This window comes from Triticum aestivum, chromosome 7B (genome assembly GCF_018294505.1).
Source record: "Triticum aestivum cultivar Chinese Spring chromosome 7B, IWGSC CS RefSeq v2.1, whole genome shotgun sequence".
NCBI classification, from domain to species: domain Eukaryota; kingdom Viridiplantae; phylum Streptophyta; class Magnoliopsida; order Poales; family Poaceae; genus Triticum; species Triticum aestivum.
In genome coordinates, this window is record NC_057813.1 from 326801277 (window position 1) to 326824531 (window position 23255).

Sequence of the window (23255 nt, forward strand, 5' to 3'; positions counted from 1 at the left end):
GCAATATGACAATGAATGCTCAAGTCATGTATATGATGATGATGGAAGTTGCATGGCGATATATCTCAGAATGGCTATGGAAATGCCAAGATAGGTAGGTATGGTGGCTGTTTTGAGGAAGATATAAGGAGGTTTATGTGTGATAGAGTGTATCGTATCACGGGGTTTGGATGCACCGGCGAAGTTTGCACCAACTCTCGAGGTGAGAAAGGGCAATGCACGGTACCGAAGAGGCTAGCAATGATGGAAGGGTGAGAGTGCGTATAATCCATGAACTCAACATTAGTCATAAAGAACTCACATACTTATTGCAAAAATTTATTAGCCCTTGAAACAAAGTACTACGCGCATGCTCCTAGGGGGGAGGTTGGTAGGAGTTAACCATGGCGTGCCCCCGACCCTCACGCAAAGATAAACAATCAAAATACAATGCGCGCCAATTTGGTTACATAGTTAGTAGACCATACGTGCATGCTTCGGGAATCACAAACCTTAACACCAACATCCTTACTAAACACAACCATCTACTAGTACCTCCCACATATTATCATCTCTATATCGCAAAACTATTGCAAGGAATCAAACATATCATATTCAGCGATCTACAAGTTTTATGTAGGATTTTATGACTAACCATGTGATTGACCAATTCCTGTCATCTCTCTAAATAGATATAACAGATAATGGCACGAATCTCTCCAAGGGCGCCATGGAAGAGTTCTGTCAACGTGAGCACATCCGGCTTGATGTGTCGTCGGTGGCTCACCCCTAGTCTAATGGTCAAGCTGAGAGAGCTAATCAAGAAATCCTGAAGGGCATCAAGCCCAGGCTTATGGTCCCTTTGCAGAGGACGCCGGGTTGTTGGATGGAAGAATTGCCTTCCGTATTATGGAGCATTAATACCACCCCAATAGATCTACGGGTTATACACCCTTCTTCATGGTTTATGGAGCAGAAGCAGTTCTCCCAAGTGATATTCGCCATGACTCGCCCCGAGTGGCAGCTTATGTTGAAGTGGACAACGAAAGAGCACGCCAAGATGCATTGGACCTGTTAGATGAGAAATGGGACATAGCGGCAGCTCGTTGGGCGATTTATCAGCAAGACATGCGGCATTGTCACAGCCGCTGGGTTAAAACCAGAGCTTTTCAAGAAGGCGACTTAGTGCTCCGGCTTATCCAGGATCAGACAGATATGCACAAGTTATCCCCACCTTGGGAAGGACCCTTTGTGGTCAACAAGAATCTGAACAACGGGTCATACTACCTTATCAATGTTCGAGAGCACAAAGACTCACGCAAGTCGGAGGAGGAGACCCGCCAGCCGTGGAATATTGCTCATCTTCGGCCTTACTATACCTGAGCCATAGGCTCCTATTATGTACATATTTTTGACAATGTATATATTATGATCAATATAATAAACCGACATCCTTGCTAAAGCGGGGCCTCTGCCGTTCTTCTTAAAAGTATTTCTTGGTTACATGGGGGCTTCTGCTTATAAAGCGGAGTTCTGATTGTCCATTGATCCGGCTTATAAAGCTACAAAAAAAGGAAAAAAAGAGAGCATAGCTCAATCATAAGCTTGGGGGCTTAATACCCAACATCATAAGGAGCCAAAGAGAGTTTATTGCAAAGCACAACTCAAACATAGGCGCCCAGTGAGCACAACTCAAAATATTGCTTGGGGGATTTTTGCTTCTACAAGAACAAAGAATCTACACCTTGCAATAGGCTATAAAAGCCAGGCTTGGAAGCTAGGTGTATTCACCTAAAACCCCGGGTTAACCTGCCTTCATCAAGTAAGTCACTCCGCCCAGGTAATTCTGGTATGACGCGCCGAACATTTGACAAGTCAATCTTATAAAGACCTTGAACTTGTCAAAGTTAAAACAACGATTGGTTAATGTGAGGTCCATCTTAAAAGGCTTTGTAAAATGGTTTAACTCGGTGGCCTGGCAGCCCATGAAAAGCCTCACCTTTGTTGCATATTTTCTTCGCAAATTTTCCTTTTCGATGTTTATTTCGATGAGATTTATATTCAATCCGGTACTTACTAACCCGGTCTGGCTTTTGAGTTGCCAAGTACAAACATACATGATGACCGGTGTCAATTGACCCGCTTGGCTTTCAACTATAAGTTGTCAGTACACGATCAATTCTAAACCGATGTTTGTTAACCCGATCTGGCTTTGGCTATAAGTCGCCAGTTTGATCATCCGGTGTTTATTATAACCCGGTATGACTTCATTGTAAACCAGCACAGCATGGTGGGAGTTATCCGCACTCAAGATTTGGGTTATCACCCTTACTACAATAAAGTTGATAAATCAACAATGTGATTCAATGTCACAGGTATGATGTATTTCATATTTAATTACTCTTGATGAATACAGCCTTGGTTATAAACCCTGGCTACAAATTGGGTGTTATGACCCGTCGGGCGGTAAACCGCCAGGACATTTTTAAATTTATTATATGCAGAAACAGGATTGCATAAAGCTGCTAAGGATCATAAGCAGACAATGCATATCATGACAGATTAACAGTATCAGGCAAAGTGACTATGCACGATGGCATAGCAGACCAAGTGTTTAAACTAGGCTATTACAAGGTAGCAGACGCCCAAAAGAATAATTGTTTATCACCGATATCTCGGTATGCAGAAGCTAAACCGGCCTCCAGATTATGATTCTTCCTCAGGCTGACTTGAAGGTTGTGGATCATCCTGCGCCGATTCACCCTCCGCCTCTCCACCCAATGGCTTGAAGTCAATGGTTGCCCAGTCAATCCCAGTTAAAGCTCGGAAGACAACTTCAACGCTGATAAGATCGGATGGTTCAACATCAGGGGCATAGGTATGCTTACGGATTGGTGGGATAAGATTTTACACATCATATATAGAGGCATTAACCCGTTTGTTGTCTGCGTCATAAATCGACCGGTGGAAAGACAAATCAGTCTCTTTAGCCAGTTTACTTGCAAGTGGACGCATTTCCTTCGTCAAAGCCTTGAGGTCGTCATTGTCAAAAACTGACCCATCCTCTTTTTGGCTGGGATAGCCGTTTCCAATGTCTTCCGGATCAAGATCAGATATCCAGGCCTTGTCCCGAGTCAGTGCAGACAGAGCACCGGCCCTTGCATCAAATTTCTTCAATTCCTCAAGCTGGGCAGGCGTCATGGATAATTTTGCCAATGTTTCCTTGATTAAAGTTGGGGGCGGTTTATTATATGAAGCTGTGTAGATGACCCATTGAACGCCGGTATATAACTTCTCTATCGATGTATAGGCAGCCTTCAGTTTTTTGTGCATGTCCGAGCAAAGATGAGTTACACAGCTACCTGCAATGGTCAAAGTATTATTAAACCGGCCGTTTTCATGGTTGTTATTTGTTTAAAGCGTACAAAGAGGTTATTTACCAAAGACAACAGAGGTCATAGCATTTATTAGCTACTTTAAGCTAGTCAATTCCTCTCTCACCGGATTAAGGGCTGCTTCAGCATCTTCTGCCTGCTTTAGCAAAGTTGCTCTTTCAGTTTCCCAGGCTCCATGTTCACCTTTAAAGCCATCCTTCAGTTGTTCCATGGCTGTTAAAGCGCCGGCCAGCTCTTACTTAGTCTTGTAGGTTTCTGCTTGCTGGGACTTAATATTTTCTTGAAGGTCGGCGATTTGAGATTCCTTCTTGTTTAGATCAACATGCAAGAGATAGTTAATGAGTTGGTAGTGCATCTTTGAAGTCCCAAGCACATAACAAGTTATACACTTGGCATTTGGGGGGCTAATGCGGATTGCTTTTTAAGAATTGACATTTTAAGTCCCAAGCATACAACAAGTTATATACTTGGCACTTGGGGGCTAATGCACATCGAACCTTCATGACAGGAACGGTACCAGTTCATCCTAAAGGTATAAACCGGCCCTTGGGGGCTATGCAAGCAAAAATTCAATATTATTCTACTACAAGTCCCGGTTCACATCATTTTTATGAACCAGTACTTGGGGGCTACTAGAGTTGATATTCTAAGCCAGTTATAAGGAAAGAAAACTTATGCAAGAGGGAGTGATATTTACCTCATACCGTTCTTTCATCAGGCCCACTAAACCAATGATGTAGGGCGGAACCCTAGGTGCTGATCTTTCACGTTTGGAGTGGATCCTACGGGGAGACACGAAGAACAAGCGGAAGAAAACGAAGAGAATCACGGGGGAAAACAAGAGAAACACTCAACCGATAAGATATCAATCACACAAGGTCTAGATCATCGAAGCACGAGTAGCACGAGATAAAAAGTCAACAATGGACGATACAAGTGGCGGTAGCTCATCTCCGAGAGGAGGTCTTGAATCCACGAGGGATCTTCCTGTAAAGGGGTCTTGAATCCGAATGGATCTTCTCCGAAGAGGCACGGTCCCTCACGTGGAGTAGATCCGGTACGGATGAGCTATGCTCTATCTCAAACGAGCTATCACAAAGCTAACCCTAACTAGGAGGAGGTGGAGGAGTATATATAGTCATGGTCCATGAAGGGGTAAGTGGGGGATACATGGACTCGGTCCAATACACTGTGCGCAGACAAGCGTCGGACGTCCGGTGGGTTCCGGTCGTATGGAGGCTCGGGAAGGTCCGGACGTCTGGGAGTCTTCGGACTTCCGTAAATTTGGCTCGGGTGGAGAAGTACCTGACGTCCAGAGGGGTTCGATCGTCCGGGGGCCTGGGAGTCGTCGGACGTCCAGTCCTGGTCGGACGTCCGGCGGCTGTAGCGTGCATTGGCCTGGTTTCCTTGGGCTGGCGTGACCTTCAGGGGCCGGACGTCCGGGCTGGGTCGGTCGTCCGGTGGCTGTAGCTTCGGGCAGCTCCTACTCTTGATCCTTGTACTTGTCGTCCTCGCTAGCTCTTCCATTGGTGTGGTGGCTCCGTGGCTTTCCTCTAAGTACCCGATCATGCATATGACACACGTTGGAGGTAGTACCCATGTCTCACATGTAGAAAGTGAAGGTTCGGAAAGGAGCGAGTTCACCTTGTGTCCAATGGTGTATGTCTCATCATATGTCCACTTGGGGTTTGGAGAGTAGTCCGAGTGTACATGGGGATGAACGTGGGATGCTCTGCATCATCTCCCCCCCCCTTGGGAAAGATCCGACCTCGGATCGTGATCCTCATCACCATGGAAATGGTTGTCGTAGACGGACTTGTAGTTGGACGAAGTTGAAGACATGGCGCAATCCAAGTAGTCCAAGGTGTCGCCGAAGTGATAGACATGCAAAAGGAGCAAACACAAGCAACACTCAAAAATAAAATGGTTAGCGCACACAAAGTGTCCATCATGCAAGAATGAGTCCGTGCGGCAAGATTGGTCGTGACAAAGCGCATGAAGCTTATCAAGATGATCTATAATGAGATGCAAAGCATTCATGGGAGGAAATGCAATAATTGTGCACACAAATGTGTTGTAAATATGATCAATGCAACCAAAGTGCAAAATGATGTCATAGTGAGACGGTTTATCAATAGCATGAATATGGCAATGGATGCTCAATATGTGTATGTTATCATGCAATTGATGGTGGACAATATTATCATGATGTATGAATATGCCATCAAGGTAGATCACAACAAATTTGCTAAGGAAGTGCACAAGCTCATATATCATGGATGACATGGAAATAGATGCAACAAGACAAGCATAATGTGAGTCAATCCATGCATGGGGTGCAAACTTGTGGTGAGTATGATATGTCCATCGAGCATGACATGTATGAGCACAATCAACAAATATGGAGGTGTTGGTGTACCAAAGCTCGATGGCGAGGCATGAGTGGAGTTCCGAAGATGCATCCAATAAGTGCGAGCGCTCCTCAATGTGAAGGTCCATGTAGCCAATCTCCAATGTCGCTCCTCCGTCCACGAGATGTATCATGTAGACAACAAGAAGGAAACAACATTGAAAGAGTGACCCATCCAGTATGCGTATTTGAGGATGGCTCAAAGAGAAGGAGTTCACCTTATGAATGTTCTCGAAGATGTTGGAGTTGCACATCATGTATGCCTTCACATAACCAATATGTCTCATGACGGTAATGCCTTGTGAATCCTTCAAAATGAAAGAACATGACAAACACTCGGAAAAACAAATGAGGTTAGCGGAAATGCAAAACCTATCATTCGAGTGGTAAGATACCCAACAAGTGTATGCATCATGCTCATCATAAGAAAGTACAAGGGAGCATTTCATAGTATGGAGGCATATAATGCAAGAACAACCAAATACAATAGGCTCATGTAAACAAGCATGCATCACAAGTAAAGTGTCCAAGTCTCCAAGATCAATAAGCATAGCAAGTTGACACTCAATACAAGGTGATATGAGAGATCCAACTAATGGAGACAAGAGGCAATGATCATGACAAATCAAGTGAGAGGCATCAACATCTATGTCATCAACCCAAGAAAGCGAGTAAGAGTGGAGCATGGGTGATGCAACTTAGCAAGCAATCATAGCAATCAAGTCAAGCAATCTAGTAGTGCAAAGTTGCAACATACTAGGAGGAATCATGGCAAGCATGTCATTGGTGCAAATATTGTGCATGAATAATTCACATGTCATAGCACAAGCATGAAAGCAAGATATGAGGAAAGTAGGTTCATGGTGTTGGCAAGAAGTCCTATGTAAATAGCAATGTGATAGAGGCTAAGGTGTCCCGTCTTTCGATGAGATGGTGGATTTCGCTTTGGTGGAAGTCGACTTTGACGATCCGACTACGAACGTGCGAGGACGTCGCGCCTTAGCAATCGCTAAACCAACTCCGAGAGGTTATTGACCACGCCGGAGCACGATCAACCTGACCACGAGGGTCTGTTTCCTGCGAGCAAACGAAGAACAAGCAAGAAACTAAGATTGCAATCTGGATATTGTGAATATAAGATGAAAGCTTTATTGATCAAGGTGGGGTTCTGTGACGCCTTTGTCTGGTCGTTGAACACAAACGAAGTACGCGAAGTTGCAGCTATGGCGAACTTTTAATCTAAACAAAACCCAAAGTCTAAACGATGCCCTAAGGGCTGTATATATGGAGGAAGAGGGGGGAATTTCGTGGCCCTTGGTGGAGGGGTCCGAAATCAACCCTATCTCTTGTTTCCCCACATATACGGACTCTAAAAATAGCCTATACTTATGTATTTCGAAATTACATGGGCCTGGCCCAATAATAAGGTGACGCAGCACCTAAAATAGCCTCGGGACGAAATTTATGAAGTGGCATCTTGTATATTTCGTCCAAGGCTTCATGCACCCATTATGGTGGCTTCAAAGTCCTGAAATCATCACTTGTAACTCCGTTCTTGTTCCCCTTGCGCATGCCATCATCTCCATGCTTGTTCTTGCTCCAATGTTCATCCTTCTCCAAGCTAGGCCCTTCATTTGTAAGCAAAACAAATGTATCCAATTTAGGCAGCATCATATTCTCATGAACATTAGAATCATTACCAAGAAACGAAAGTACCTGGTAATTTAGTTGGCGTGCACGAGCTCTAGTAATTGGTCCAGTATGTATAGCAGCAGGGGCTGTGGGTGTAACAATTGTATTGATGTCCTCATCACAATGGAACATCATGACTCTCCCAACACAAGAATCAACAATAGTATGAGGCACATGATAAACATGGCAATAGCAACAAGGATCTCCACCAAGCATGCAAATACACATAGAAGTATCATAATGGTGAATCATGGGTAGATGCAAGCAAGGGTCACAATTGCATGGCAAATGCATAGAAGCAAGTATAACATGCAAAGTGAACACGGGAAAATGAGCATAAGGTGACCAGTGGTAAATATTCCATAGCCGTGTGAGAGCTAAGTAGAAGAGATGCGCATAGTCCTTGCGCGGAGGGAACGGTGGTAAGGATAGTCCACGGGATCCCAAAGCGTCGTTGCTCTCAAGAGCTCGTTTCGTCAACTCTTGGGATTGAGAGCTTGACGAGTATATGTGAGTACCTACACAAAAAGGCAAAGGAAAAATTGTGTGTGCATGGTATATGTACACATCATCCATCATGATGCGCACGTGCATGTGTCGGTTAGCACAAAATAGCCAATTCTCAAATAAATGAGATGCGTGATATAGAAACATGTCATCCATCATGAGAGGTTTGTTATTATGTATAGCATAATGGAGACTCAAATTGTGTAATGCATGATGAGAAATATCTAGAGCATTATTATTCACGGAATGCATAAGGTGCAAGCAATCATGGAAATCATGCAAAGGATGGGATGAATCAAAATCTCCAAACATGTATGAGGAAACTATGGGGTTGTCCTCATGAGCATTAATGGAAACATCACATGGAGAATATTGACAACATCCAAAACAATACATATTTGGAACAATGTGATCATGGCATGACATAGTAGATGAATTGCGCAAATCATGTAAAGGAAGCATGGCAATATCATCACAAGAGAAGCAAAAGCCAATGACCATCATCTCGTCATCTATACCATAAGTGCAAATGGGATTTATTTTAATGGGGTATGCATAGATACTATGTTGAGATTATAATGATGCAATATGGGAGATCTCACTCATAGCATATGACAAGTTCAATGGATTGTCAAACATGATGTGATCAAAAGAATTTTCACATGATATCCTATGGAGCATAGCATCACAACTAGGCAACTCAACATGCTCATCATCATATTCATCATAAATAGGTAAGTCAAGGCATGAAGAAGTCTCACTAGCGTGAATCATGGTAATAGGTGGGTCAACATCATGGGAGCAATCAATGTCAAGATAGTCCACTAGTGGGACAAGAGAAGCACCATCACCTATGTTACCTTTGGAGCGTCGCTCATGTATTGTAGGTGAGGTGTTGAAGATCGTCTCGTTGTCATCTTCATCTTGATGGAACCATGTGGGGGGTGCATCATCGTCCACCATGGCCATCGCCGTCTCCAATGGAGGAATAGACTTGTCAAGGATAGGCATGTCGTCATGTAGGAGACCTAGCACCAAAGAAGAAAACACACTAGGAGTAGAGGTTAAGTCGTTAGGAATCATAGTGGCCTCACATGCCGTGTCAACTACCTCACTCACTAAGTGTTGTGGCTCACTCACTCCCTCAAGGATACACTCACTCGTATGGTTGGTGGAGTCACTCAAATGGCGCTCAACCTCACGTAGGATGTGTGGCATGCTCTCATGTGTGGGGCTAGTGGTGGTCACACTCATCCTCTCATAGGAAATGCTCTCAATGTCACGTATGGTGGAGTCACTCATGTCACTCATGTGGTGGTGGCTCTCCTCACATGGCACTTGGGGCATCTTGACATATGTCGGTGTCGGAGAGATGTTGGTGCAAATGTCTCCATGCGCGGTCGCGTAGCTTGACTCGGAGTATGAGTCCAATATGGGCATCGTCTTCATGTTGTAGAAGAGGTCCGTGCTCGTCGCCGTGGTCGAAGGGGATGGCCCTTGCTCGACCGTCTTGTCACCGTCTTGGTGTTGGAGGCCCATAAGATGTGGCACCTCGTAGCTCGTCTCCATGACCGAAGGGAGTTTCCCATGCTCGGCCATCTTCCTTGGGGGGATTCCTAAGATGGAAGTGTCACCCTCGCTTGTAGGTGGTCGCCTTGGACTTGATGAAGTCGTTGTAGGCGTACTCGTGGGAAGTAGGCGAAGATGTCATACGTCTAAAGGCGAAGATGCCTTGATAGCACTTGGCGAAGATGCCAAAGTGGTTGTTGTAGTCGTAGCACCATCTTGGTGGTTGTCGTCTCATGGTCTTATTTTGTGCTCATGAAGCATCGACTTGGCGTCAAGTAGGGCTTGTTGGGACTTGTGCATTTGCGCTTGTGGAGCATCTTCATGATGATGATGTCGTTGTCGTGCTTGAGCTCGTACAAGATGTCGTTCGTCGTCGTCGTGCACATAATGCTTGGAGGTGACTTGCCCTTCATGAAGATGTTGATCATGAACATGATGGTGGTCGCCATGTAGATGTGGACTTGGACGACTTGCGCTTGCATCTTTTTCGCGCTCTGAAGACTTGTGGCTTGAATGTCGCCGCCTTGAAGATGACGAAGTGGAAGAAGACTTGATCAAGGCCCAAATCTCCTCCATCCTTGCATCTTGCTCCTCTTTATGTGTGGAAAGCTTCTTCTCCATGTGCTCCCGCAATCTTGATTGTGCGCCTTGCACTTGTCGTTGTAGATTGAGGATAGACGCTTTGGTGATGTAGTTGTTCACGCCGTCGTTGTTGTCAAAGACCGGAGAGGAAATGCCTTGCCTATCCATCACAAGACTCGAGCAAATATGAGTGGGAGAAAGAGAAGAACTTATACCAATGTACCTTGACCGATGTTGACAATGAATCAAGTTCACTCAAATGCGGACAATGAAATAGCACTATTGGTACCATTCCTTGTCGGTTCTCACACCTACACAAGTAAAGCTTATGGAGGAGCTCGGTGAGGATAGTGGCACAAAAAATTTGTTGCAAAATGTTAGCAAGAGTCAATAATGTTGAAAGAGATTCACAAATTCGCAAGTGAAACAAATGGACCAATAGCAAAGAATGGCACACGGAAACACACACACGGATAGATAAATGGGGTCGTGCAACCAAGGAATGAGCACAAAATGTGGAATCCACGGAAAACGCTCGTGTTGCACAACTCAAGAGAGACGCTAGCACGATTGCTCAATAGGCAGATACGACACTTGTGCACAACCTATAAGATGCAAAATGGATAAACTTTCTAGCCCAAGTATGCTATGTATGTATTGTTCCCGGTGTTCTCTCAAGGTGATCCAAGATGATCCGATATGAAAATCTTATATGCAATGTGGTATGATGCTATGGCACTTGCTTACAAGCTTCTTTGCTCTCTCTTTTTCATTGCTTAAAAGCTTATTCTGTTTTTTTTGTATGGCCAATTTTGCACAATGCACAAACCAAGATAGCAATTGTGTATATGCGGGAACAAACTTGTGACACAAGATATGATACCAATATATGCACCACGATGATATGGTATGTATGCTATGAGAAGGATGATCACTAATGTGCACAAGTAACGTTGCCGGCAATACTCAAATGGCTAGTCTCGATAGGCAAGTAACGCAAAATGGGCTAGGGGTTATCAATGCAATTTGCAAGGGGAATGTACAATGGTGTCGTCGAGGTTACCGTCCTTTGCCATGATGAGTGGCTGTGTTCTTGATGTAGATACCAAGATGATGGAGACTCGTTCCTAAGTAGCCGAAACACCTTAGGAAACTGAAAAACCACGAACTCAAAATCTCAAATGACAAATGTCAAATGGTGGTAGCGGGAAAGCGGTGGTGGTTTGCACTTGGCAATGCGGAAGTGGAATGATGGCTATACATGTGTCGGAGTTGAAGTTGCCGTCCCTAAGGAGCCGAAACACCTTAGGAGACACAAGCCACAACTCCAACAAAATTGGGTTAGGTTGGGGTGGAAGTGTATGGTGGGTAAGCCTATGTGGAAGTGGTGGTGGTGGTTGATGAAGAAGCAATAGTCCCTAAGTAGCCGAAACACCTTAGGAGACTGGAATCACTACTCAAGCAATCACTAATGCTATGGGGAACAAAATGGGTTAGGTTGCGGAAGTCTGTGGTGGCTATGCGGATGATATGGTGGAGGGCCAAGACATACTTGCCAAATTTTCGAAAATTTCATGGAGTCAAATGATTTTGGTGGTATTTTTGTGGGAAGGGGGATGTCAAGAGCTTCAAAACGAGCTAAAGAACGTCAAAATCGGAGTTCGGATGAATTAGTTATCGACAAAACAAAAATCAGCCGAAGTTTGAAACTACAGGTTACGGACGTCCGGGAAAGTCGGATGTCCGGGGCGTCGGACGTCCGGGAAAGTCGGAAATCCGTAAATGGTTCGGGTTAGGGGTTCTGGTCGTCCAGAAAGGTCGGACGTCCGGTCGTTCCTGGGGCTACGGACGTCCGTAAATCGCCGGTCGTCCGGTGGGTCGGGGTCAACGCGAAATTTCAGATCCGGGACGCGATTTTGAGCGGAAAATGGAGATTTCGGGGTCAAAATTGACGAGATTTCGTGGAGGAAAGATGGGGAAACTTGGAGAGATGCTAGATCCACTTGAAACCAAGCAAATCCACGGATCAAAATCAACAAAACATCATCAAACCAACAAATCACAAAAAAAATTTGGGGCTATTTTTGGTGCGGATTTTCGGATTCAGGACGAAAACAACAAAATCAAGCTAGAAAACATGGGGTAGGGGCTCCAAAAACGTGATCAACGTGGCTCAGGATACCATGATGATGTAGGGCGGAACCCTAGGTGCCGATCTTTCACGTTTGGAGTGGATCCTACGGGAAGACACGAAGAACGAGCGGAAGAAAACGAAGAGAATGACGGGGGAATACGAGAGAAACACTCAACCGACAAGAGATCAATCACACAAGGTGATGCGGAGCATCCCTCACTCATCCCCATGGACGTGCCCACATATCCCTCAACACCTCTTGGACCCATGACACGAGCCTGAGCTAAGGCTATTGAATATAAGGTGAACTCGCTCCTCTCCGAACTTCCTATCCCTACTCACGAGACATGACTACTACCTCATTCGAAAACTCTGTGTGTCATCAGGTGCCTGTAAGCGAGCCATGGAACAACTACATACAAGAGCCAAGACGGCGAGGACCCCAAGCATGATGGACAAGAAGAAGAGCTGCAACAGAAGCTACAGGCATCGGACGTCCGACCCTGTCCGGACGTCCGACAAGTCCCAGGACACGGACGACCGGACCCTCCGGACGTCCGGTACCAGGCTACCCGAACCGATTCTACGGATGTCCGAGACGCTCCGGACGACCGAACGATCACCACCCAAACCAAATCTACGGATGACCGACAGCCTCTGGACGTCCGGCCCCTCCAGAAGCTCCGGACGTCCGACCATCTACGGACGACCGACGCGCCTACACCAGAGCTGAAACAACGGACGTCCGAGCGCGCCCGGACGACCGGACCGTCCCGAGCCTCCGGACGTCCGACGCCTTCCGGACGTCCGACTCCTGAGTGACCGAACCTGCGGGCTGGAGCCCTTGTACCCCTTCGTTTTGACTTCCATTTGCACTAAGACTATAAATAGGACGCCCCCACCTCCTTGGTAGGGCAGCATAGGTTTAGCTCATATTTTGTGTGAGAGCCTTGCTCATCCACTTGGCTACTTCTCCTCGGAGCTCAGGACCTCTTCGGAGAAGATCCCCCAAGCGGATTCAAGACCCCTTTCTAGGGAAGACCATCAAGACCTCCGTACGGAGAAGAACTGTTCCTATGTATCCTTACCTTAGTTGATCGTAGATCTTATGTTACTCTATGTTGTCGGTGATCTAGCACTCGTGTGATTGATTCTATGTCAGTTTAGTGATTCTTCCTCTCGTTTTCCCCGTGTTTCCCCTTTGTGCTTCCGTGTGTTCTTCGTGATTTCCCCGTAGGATCCCTCCAAACGTGAAAGATCATCCACATAGGGTTCCACCCTACATCATCTTGGTATCATGAGCCACGTTGATCACGTTTTTGGAGCCCCTACCCCGTGTTTTCTAGCTTGATTTTGTTGTTTTCGTCCTAATTCTGAAAATTCCCCACCAAAAATAGCCCCAATTTTTTTTTGTGATTTGTTTGTGAGTTGAGATTTTGTTGGATTTGGTCCATGGATTTGTGTTGCTACGTGTGGATCTAGCCTTCCTCACCCTCCCCACCCTTTTCCATCCACCATATCACTCGATTTCGACCTCACCATCTTCTTCTTCCCCGGAAATCTCACAGTTCTTCTTCCCGAGCCCGATTTTCGCCCAGGCTCCGGACGACCGGAAAAGGTCGGACGTCCGACGAAGTCCGGACGACCGTAAAAGCCCGGACGTCCGGGAAACCCTGACGAAACTGAACTTTGACAGTTCAGCCACCACCACAACCCCACATTCCACCACGTCTTCCAAACCCACATACACCAACCCCGCTACCTCCTATGACGATTTTGCCATACTTTGGTCCTTGAGATTTTGAGTTGTGGATCCCGTATCCTTTTGTGTTTCGGCTATCTAGGTACGGTTGACGTCATCGCCACCACAGCTCATCTTCGCAAGGGTCTCATCATCGCCAAGGACGGTAACTTCGACGACATCTTGGTCATAACTTGCAATTGCATTTGATACCCACATTGTCCCTACTTTTGCGTAGCTTACCCATCGAGACTAGCCGTTGAGTATTGCAGGCAACATGACTTGTGCACATTAGTGGTCATACCCCATAGCATACATACCATACAATAGGGGTGCATATCTTGAGATCAACTTGTGTGTCACAAAGTTGCCATAGCATGCGCAATTGCTACCTTGGTTCGTGAAGTTTTTGAGAAAAGAGCTCAAAAGTGAAAGAGCCACCCAAGCTTTTAAGCAAAGAGAAAAGATAAGCAAAGAGCTTATAAGCAAGAACCATAGCATCATACAACATTAAGATTGTCATATTGGATCATTGCACCGAAATATCATACATATAGCATACTTGGGATAGAGATCGTTGCATTTTTGCCTAGTAGGTTGTGCACAAGTTTGCGTATCCGCCTATTTTGCAATCGTGCTAGCGTCTCTCTAGTATTGTGCAACAAGAGCATTTCGTGGTTTCCACATTTTGGCTCAATTTTGGATTGCACAATCCCATTTATCTATTTGCGTGTGTGTTTCCGTGTACCCATACTTGCTTGGTCTACTTGTTGCATTTGCAAATTTGTGAATCTTTTCCAACATTATTGAAGCTCACTTACTATTGCATCAAATTTTGTGCCACCATCCTAACCAAGCTCCACCATAAGCTTTTACGTGTGTAGGTGTGAGAACCGACAAGAATTGGTACCAACAGTGCTATTTCATTGTCCGCATTTGAGTGAACTTGATCCATCTTCAACTTCGGTCAAGGTACATTTGGTACACGTTCTTTTCCTTCTACCACTTACAGTTTGCTTGGTATGATGGATAGGCCAAGTTCTTCTACCACTCCACCTCTCATCGAGAACGGCGACGACATGTCATCATTCGTCACAAAGAGCCACCTCTTTGGTGCTCAAAGGGCGTTACACCAAGAGCAACAAGCTATGAGCGACCGCATCGACAACCTCGCCACTGACTTGCGACTCTCCGAGCAACATACAAGAGACTACTTCGATAACAAGTTTGACTCTCACAAGCAAGAGAATGATGCAAGAATGGACGAGATCCGTGCCTTGATGAGGAACGGGCATCCTTCCACTTCTTCATCTTCAAGACGGAGCCGCTCAAGTCGACACTCCGACGACACCTTCTCCGACACAAGTACACCGTCATCGACCATTCTTCGACGAGCCACGCGTCAAGACCGTCATGCATCTCGGAACCCACTACAAGACAAGCATTCACAAGAGCAAGTCGATGAGCAAGTCCCTCGTCCTCAATCATACCAAGTGGCTTTTGCTCAAGCTCAAGAACGGCAACGACTGCGGCGCCAAGAAGAAGAACGAGCGCATCTACACCAAGAAGAACAAGACTCCGAGGCTCAATGTCTTCAACAACAACAACGTGAAGCGCAAGCTCTTGAGGTGCAACGTGCCCTTCGAGATTCGAGCCGAGCCATTGCCAACCGCAATCACGAGCGGCACAATCAAGAGGAAGCCCTTCGAGAAGAAATCCAAGAAAGGAACTACCAAATGCGTGTGCAACATCAAGCTCCTCAAGCCCCTCCACAAGCTCGTCAAGCTCCACCTCAACCTCAAGTTCAACAAGAGCAAGTTGATCATGGACTTCCTCCATGCCAAGAGCAACATGAGGATGACTATCCTCCATGTCAAGGACGTCATCATCACCATCGCCAACAACACAATGAAGAGCAACGCTATGGCAAGCTCAAGTTGACAATGCCCAAGTTCAGTGGAAGCAATGATCCGGAAGAGTACCTCTCATGGGCATTGAAGGTCGACAAAATCTTTCGTTTGCACAACTATGAGGAAGAGAAGAAGATCGCAATGGCATCACTTGAGTTCCAAGACTATGTGCTCATATGGTGGGAACAAGTCCTTGAACGCCGTCAAGCAAGAGGTGAACCACCAATCACCACTTGGGCTCAAATGAAGGATGTCATGCGAGCACGCTTTGTACCAACCTACTACAACCGCGATCTCTTCAAGAAGCTACAACTCCTCAAGCAAGGAACAAAGAGTGTTGAAGAATACTACAAGGAAATGGAGATAGCCATGATTCGAGCCAATGTCACGGAAGATGATGAGCAAACAATGGCACGTTTCTTGAATGGACTCAATCATCCCATCAAGAAGATTGCCGACTTCCAACCCTATTCCAACCTCATTGAGCTCGTACATCAAGCAACCAAGGCGGAACGTCAAGTGCAAGATGACTTCAAGTACGCCAAGTACTCATCCAAGACCTACGGCTTCTCCAACACCCAAGCTTCAACGACTCCTCCAACATCTACATCAACCAAACCTTCTCAAAGCAACGACGACAAGTCAAGTTACAAGAAAACTTCGGCAAGTTCAAGTCGTCTTCCTCCTACGACAAGCAACTTCAAGCCGCGTGCTTCATCATCTACTCCAACCGATGAGACCGTCAAAACAAGCTCCTTCAAGTGTTTCACTTGCGGCGGCCGAGGCCACAAGTCCTACCAATGCACGAACAAGCGCACCATGATCCTCAACGACGACGGCACATATGACTCAATGAGTGAAGAGGAGATGGAAGCCCTTGAGCAAGTGGCCATGCACCGGCGCGTGAACGAGGATGAAGATGATCAAGTCTTTTGTGATGAGGATTCGAGCCCCGCTCTCGTTGTCTCCAAAGTCTTGACACTTCAACATCAACAAGAAGAAGACCAACGATGCCACATCTTCCACACTAAGGCCGGCATCAATGGAAGGTCCGTCAAGGTCATCATCGATGGAGGTAGTTGCCACAACTTGGCAAGTGAAGAACTATGTTCCAAGCTTCAATTGGTCAAGAGGAAGCACCCGCACCCCTACAAGGTTCAATGGCTAAGTGACTCCGGCACTATACGAGTCGAGCATACGGTCCAAGTATCCTTCAAAATTGGTGCTTATGAAGACACTTTGGAGTGTGATGTGGTCCCAATGACCGTTTGCCACCTCCTTCTTGGTCGACCATGGCAATTCGACCGTGGTGTCATCCACAATGGGCGTACCAATCACTATAGCTTCAAATGAAAGGGAAGGAATATGTGCTACGACCTATGTCTCCTAGTCAAGTGATAGCCGACAAGCAAGCCACCAATCATGGAAAGACGAGTGAAAAAGTGACACACCCAAAAGTGAGTGAGAGCCACAAGCCAAATTTGAGCGCCTCTTCGCCTAGAGAGAAAAACCTCATCCTATTTGCCACCAAAAGTGAGATAAGAGAAGTGTGTGAGAACCCATCGAGTGTGATGCACTTCGTCCTTGTGTGCAAAGATGGAGAGCCAACAACTAACACCTCTCACGAGTTACCTTTAGTGTTTCAATCTCTTTTGCAGGAATTCAAAGATGTTTTCCCCGATGAGCTACCTCCGGGTCTACCTCCACTACGAGGCATTGAGCATCGAATCGACCTCATCCCCGGAGCGCCACTTCCAAACAAAGCTCCATACCGTGTCAATCCCGAAGAAACCAAGGAGATTCAACGGCAAGTACAACAACTCATCGACAACGGTCATGTACGTGAAAGCTTAAGCCCATGTGCCGTTCCCGTTATACTTGTGCCTAAACCCGATGGAAGTTTCCGCTTGTGTTCCGATTGTAGACCCATAAACGCCATTACCGTTCGTTATAGGCATCCCATTCCTCGCTTAGATGATATGCTTGATGAACTTAGCGGAGCCAACTTTTTCTCCAAAATTGATCTTAAAAGTGGCTATTATCAAATCCGCATTCAAGAAGGTGATGAATGGAAAACCGCTTTCAAAACAAAATTTGGCTTATATGAGTGGTTAGTGATGCCTATGGGTTTGTCGGAAGCACCCGGAACTTTCGTGCGTCTTATGCATCATGTGCTTAGACCTTACATTGGAGTCTTCGTTGTGGTTTACTTTGATGATATCCTTGTGTTTAGCAAAACCATGAAAGAGCACATTAATCATGTTAAATCTGTGTTGCAAACCCTCCGAAAGGAAAGCCTTTATGCGAACTTGAAAAAATGCACTTTTGGCGTTGACAAAGTGGTTTTCTTGGGTTTTGTTGTCTCTTCCAAGGGTGTCCATGTTGATGAAACTAAGATTCAAGCGATTAAAACTTGGCCCCAACCCACCAATTTGCAACAAGTGAGAAGTTTTCTTGGTCTTGCAGGATTTTACCGCCGCTTTGTGAAAAACTTTAGCACAATTGCCGCTCCTTTACATGCTTTGAGTAAGAAGAATGCTCCTTTTGTTTGGGGATCTTTGCAATCCACCGCTTTTGATGAGCTCAAGTCTTTGCTTACTCATGCTCCGATTCTTGCTTTGCCCAACTTTGACAAAACTTTTGAGGTTCATTGTGATGCAAGTGGTACCGGAATTGGCGGAGTTTTGATGCAAGAAAAACGAGCCATTGCTTATTTTAGTGAAAAACTCTCCGGTGCTCAACTTAATTATCCCATCTATGACAAAGAATTGTATGCTTTAGTGCGTGTGCTACATGTTTGGGAACATTACCTTAGACCTCATGAATTTGTCATCCATACCGATCATGAAACGCTTAAGTACTTGAAAGGCCAAACTAAGTTGAACAAGCGTCATGCCAAATGGAGTGAATTTATTGAATCTTTTCCTTATGTGATCAAGTACATTAAGGGTAAGGAAAATGTTGTTGCGGATGCACTTTCACGCATATGCATGCTTGTCACTAAACTTGAGTTGAATGTTATTGGTTTTGAGCATATAAAAGACTTGTATGAGCATGATCCTTCTTTTGCTACTCCTTATGCTAAGTGTTTGACACACACGTCTTGGGAACGATACTACATAAAGGATGATTATCTTATGAGAGCTAACAAACTTTGCATTCCCGAGTCTTCTCTTCGTTTGCTCCTTTTGCAAGAGGCTCATGGAGGCGGACTAATGGGACACTTTGGACGCGACAAGACTTTCGCCACGCTCTCCAAGAACTACTTTTGGCCCAAGATGTTTCGTGATGTCTCACGCTTCACCAACCGTTGCTCTACATGTCGCAAAGCTAAGTCTAAAGCTCAATCCCATGGTCTTTACATGCCCCTTCCCATTCCTTATCAACCTTGGGAAGACATTAGCATGGATTTTGTACTTGGTTTGCCTAGAACTCAAAATGGCAAGGATTCCGTCTTTGTTGTTGTGGACAGATTTTCTAAGATGGCACATTTCATTCCTTGCAACAAGATAGACGATGCTTCACATATTGCCAATCTCTTTTGTAGGGAAATCTTGCGACTTCATGGATTGCCAAAGACGATTGTCTCGGATCGTGACGTCAAGTTCTTGAGTTACTTTTGGAAGACCCTATGTGCCAAGCTCGGAATCAAGCTATTGTTCTCTTCGGCATACCATCCTCAAACCGACGGCCAAACGGAGGTGACGAACCGTACACTCTCCACTCTACTTCGCGTGTTGATCAAGAAGAACATCAAGGAGTGGGAGGCGTGTCTACCCATCGCCGAGTACGCCTACAACCGTGCAAGACATTCCACGACCAGCAAGTCCCCTTTCGAGGTCGTCTACGGCTTCAACCTTTGTCCCCATTGGACATTCTACCTCTTCCTCTACAAGAGCGAACCAACCTCGACGCAAGTGCTCGTGCAAGCTACATCAAGAAGATGCATGAAGATACAAGGCACACCATCGAGCGCCAAGTACAACGACTAGCGACCAAGCTCAACATCAACAAGCAACCCATGGTATTCAACATTGGTGATCTAGTGTGGCTACATCTTCGCAAGGACCGCTTCCCCAACGAATGCAAGTCCAAGCTTCTCCCTCGCGCCGACGGACCTTTCAAGGTTCTAGCACGCTACAACGACAACGCCTACAAGATCGACCTACCACGAGGCAAGTACAACGTGAGCGACATCTTCAACGTCAAGGACCTCGCACCTTTCCATGGTGATGCACCTTTTGATTGGAGGTCGGATCTCTCCCAAGGGGGGGGGGAGATGATGCGGAGCATCCCTCGCTCATCCCCATGGACATGCCCACATCTCCCTCAACACCTCTTGGACCCATGACATGAGCCCGAGCTAAGGCTATTGAAGATAAGGTGAACTCACTCCTCTCCGAACTTCCTATCCCTACTCGCGAGACATGGCTACTACCTCATTCGGAAACTCTGTGTGTCATCAGGTGCCTGGAAGCGAGCCACGGAACAACTACATACAAGAGCCAAGACGGCGAGGACCCCAAGCATGATGGACAAGAAGAAGAGCTGCAGTAGAAGCTACAGGCATTGGACGTCCAACCCTGTCCGGACGTCTGACAAGTCCCAGGACACGGACGACCGGACCCTCCAGACGTCCGGTACCAGGCTACCCGAACCGAATCTACGGATGTCCAAGACGCTCCGGACGATCGGACGATCACCACCCGAACCAAATCTATGGATGACTGACAGCCTCCGGACATCCGGCCCCTCCAGAAGCTCCGGTCGTCTGACCATCTACGGACGACCGACGCGCCTACACCAGAGCTGAAACAACGGACGTCCGAGCGCGCCCGGGCGACCGGACCGTCCCGAGCCTCCGGACGTCCGACGCCTTCCGGACGTCCGACTCCTGAGTGACTGAACCTGTAGGCTGGAGCCCTTGTACCCCTTCGTTTTGACTTCCATTTCCACTAAGACTATAAATAGGACGCCCCCATCTCCTTTCTAGGGCAGCATAGGTTTAGCTCATATTTTGTGTGAGAGCCTTGCTCATCCACTTGGCTACTTCTCCTCGGAGCTCAGGACCTCTTCGAAGAAGATCCCCCAAGCGGATTCAAGACCCCTTTCTAGGGAAGACCATCAAGACCTCCGTACGGAGAAGAACTGTTCCTATGTATCCTTACCTTAGTTGATCGTGGATCTTATGTTACTCTATGTTGTCGGTGATCTAGCACTCGTGTGATTGATTCTATGTCGGTTTAGTGATTCTTCCTCTCGTTTTCCCCGTGTTTCCCCTTTGTGCTTCCGTGTGTTCTTCGTGATTTCCCCGTAGGATCCCTCCAAACATGAAAGATCGTCCACATAGGGTTCCACCCTACATCACAAGGTCAAGATCATCAAAGCATGAGTAGCACGAGATACAAAGTCAACAACGGACGACACAAGTGGCGGTAGCTCATCTCCGAGAGGAGGTCTTGAATCCACGAGGGATCTTCCCGTAAAGGGGTCTTGAATCCGAATGGATCTTCTCCGAAGAGGCACGATCCCTCACGTGGAGTAGATCCGGTACGGATGAGCTATGCTCTATCTCAAATGAGCTATCACAAAGCTAACCCTAACTAGGAGGAGGTGGGGGAGTATATATAGTCATGGGCCACGGAGGGGTAAGTGGGGGATACATGGACTCGATCGAATACACTATGCGCAGACAGGCGTTGGACGTCCGGTGGGTTCCGGTCGTCCGGAGGCTCGGGAAGGTCCGGACGTTCGGGAGTCTTCGGACTTCCGTAAATTTGGCTTGGGTGGAGAAGTACCGGACGTCCGGAGGGGTTCGGTCGTCCGGGGGCCTGGGAGTCGTCGGACGTCCGGTCTTGGTCGGATGTCCAGCCGCTGTAGCTTGCGTTGGCCTGGTTTCCTTGGGCTGGCATGACCTTCAGGGGACGGACGTCCGAGCTGGGTCGGTCGTCTGGTGGCTGTAGCTTCGGGCATCTCCTTCTCTTGATCCTTGTACTTGTCGTCCTCGCTAGCTCTTCCTTTGGATGTGGTGGCTCCGTGGCTTTCCTCTAAGTACCTGATCATGCATAGGACACACGTTGGAGGTAGTAGCCATGTCTCACATGTAGAAAGTGAAGGTTCAGAAAGGAGCGAGTTCACCTTGTGTCCAATGGTGTATGTTTGAGGTCTCGTCATATCTCCACTTGGGGTTTGGAGAGTAGTCGGAGTGTACATGGGGATGAATGTGGGATGCTCCGCATCAACCGGCTTCATAGTCACGGCTTGTGTACATGCGGTTTAAACATCCAGAATGGATGTCTTGGGCGCTGAGATGAGCATAGCTTGATAAATCTATTTTCCACTTGCCCTTGTCCATAGCAGAAAATTCTTCCTTGGTAATATGCTTTTATAAAGCGATAGGGTTGCCAGGAGCAGATGACCAAAACCGGTAATCACAACATCATTCGTGGTGTTATCAATAGTTTTGGAGAGCTTGGCGGTTTAGCAGTTGTTTTTGCTGGACTTGGTGGATCAGCAGATGGGCTTGGCAGATCGGCAGACTGGCTCGTCGGATTTATCTCTACTGATTCAACAAAAGTGTCCTGAGCCTAAGGTACTAGATCATCCAGGATAGTATCAACATTCGGATCAAAGGCCTCTGAGGTCTTCTCTGGTTCAGTGTCCGGATTATCATCTGTCGGTTTATTCAACTTGGCCTTCTTGCTAAGCCTGGCTTTGTCACGGGAAAGGATAGACACAAAAGTCAGTACAATAAACTAGTACAAGGCATAAAGGGTTAAATGTAATATGCTTACCCAGGAACAGTCTTGAGGGGAGGGAGTTGTGTGGCTGATGACTCGCTGGATGATGAATGGGAGGTTCCCTGATAATTTGAATCAGACGGGTTAAGAGGATATTGGAAATAACCCGCCCTGGGATAAAGTGTATCAGAAGTACAAGAGACCTCGTGACGGCGTTTGCGAACCGGAGAGTTCGGTAAACCGGAGGAGGTAACCACTTGGCCACTATGCCGGGTTGTGCGGCGAGCTTCATGCTGCTGTGTCTTCAAAAGAAAGTGCGGATCTGAATAAGCAAGAGGGCGTGAAAATTTTACTTTTCGGACTGCTCGACGGATTTTTGGTACTGGCACAGGATCTGAGTTAGAAGATAGAACAATTACCTCTGCATCACCAGCACGGCGAGCTTCCGCATCATCCTGATAATAATCATTGTCAATGAGGTGTATGAAAAAAGAACCAAGAGAGTGAAGTTATACCTCTGACTCCAGGGCATCAAGCTCTTCATCATTGGGCAGGTCACAGGCTTCGGCGATTTTCTTCTTCGCTGGCTTCTTTGT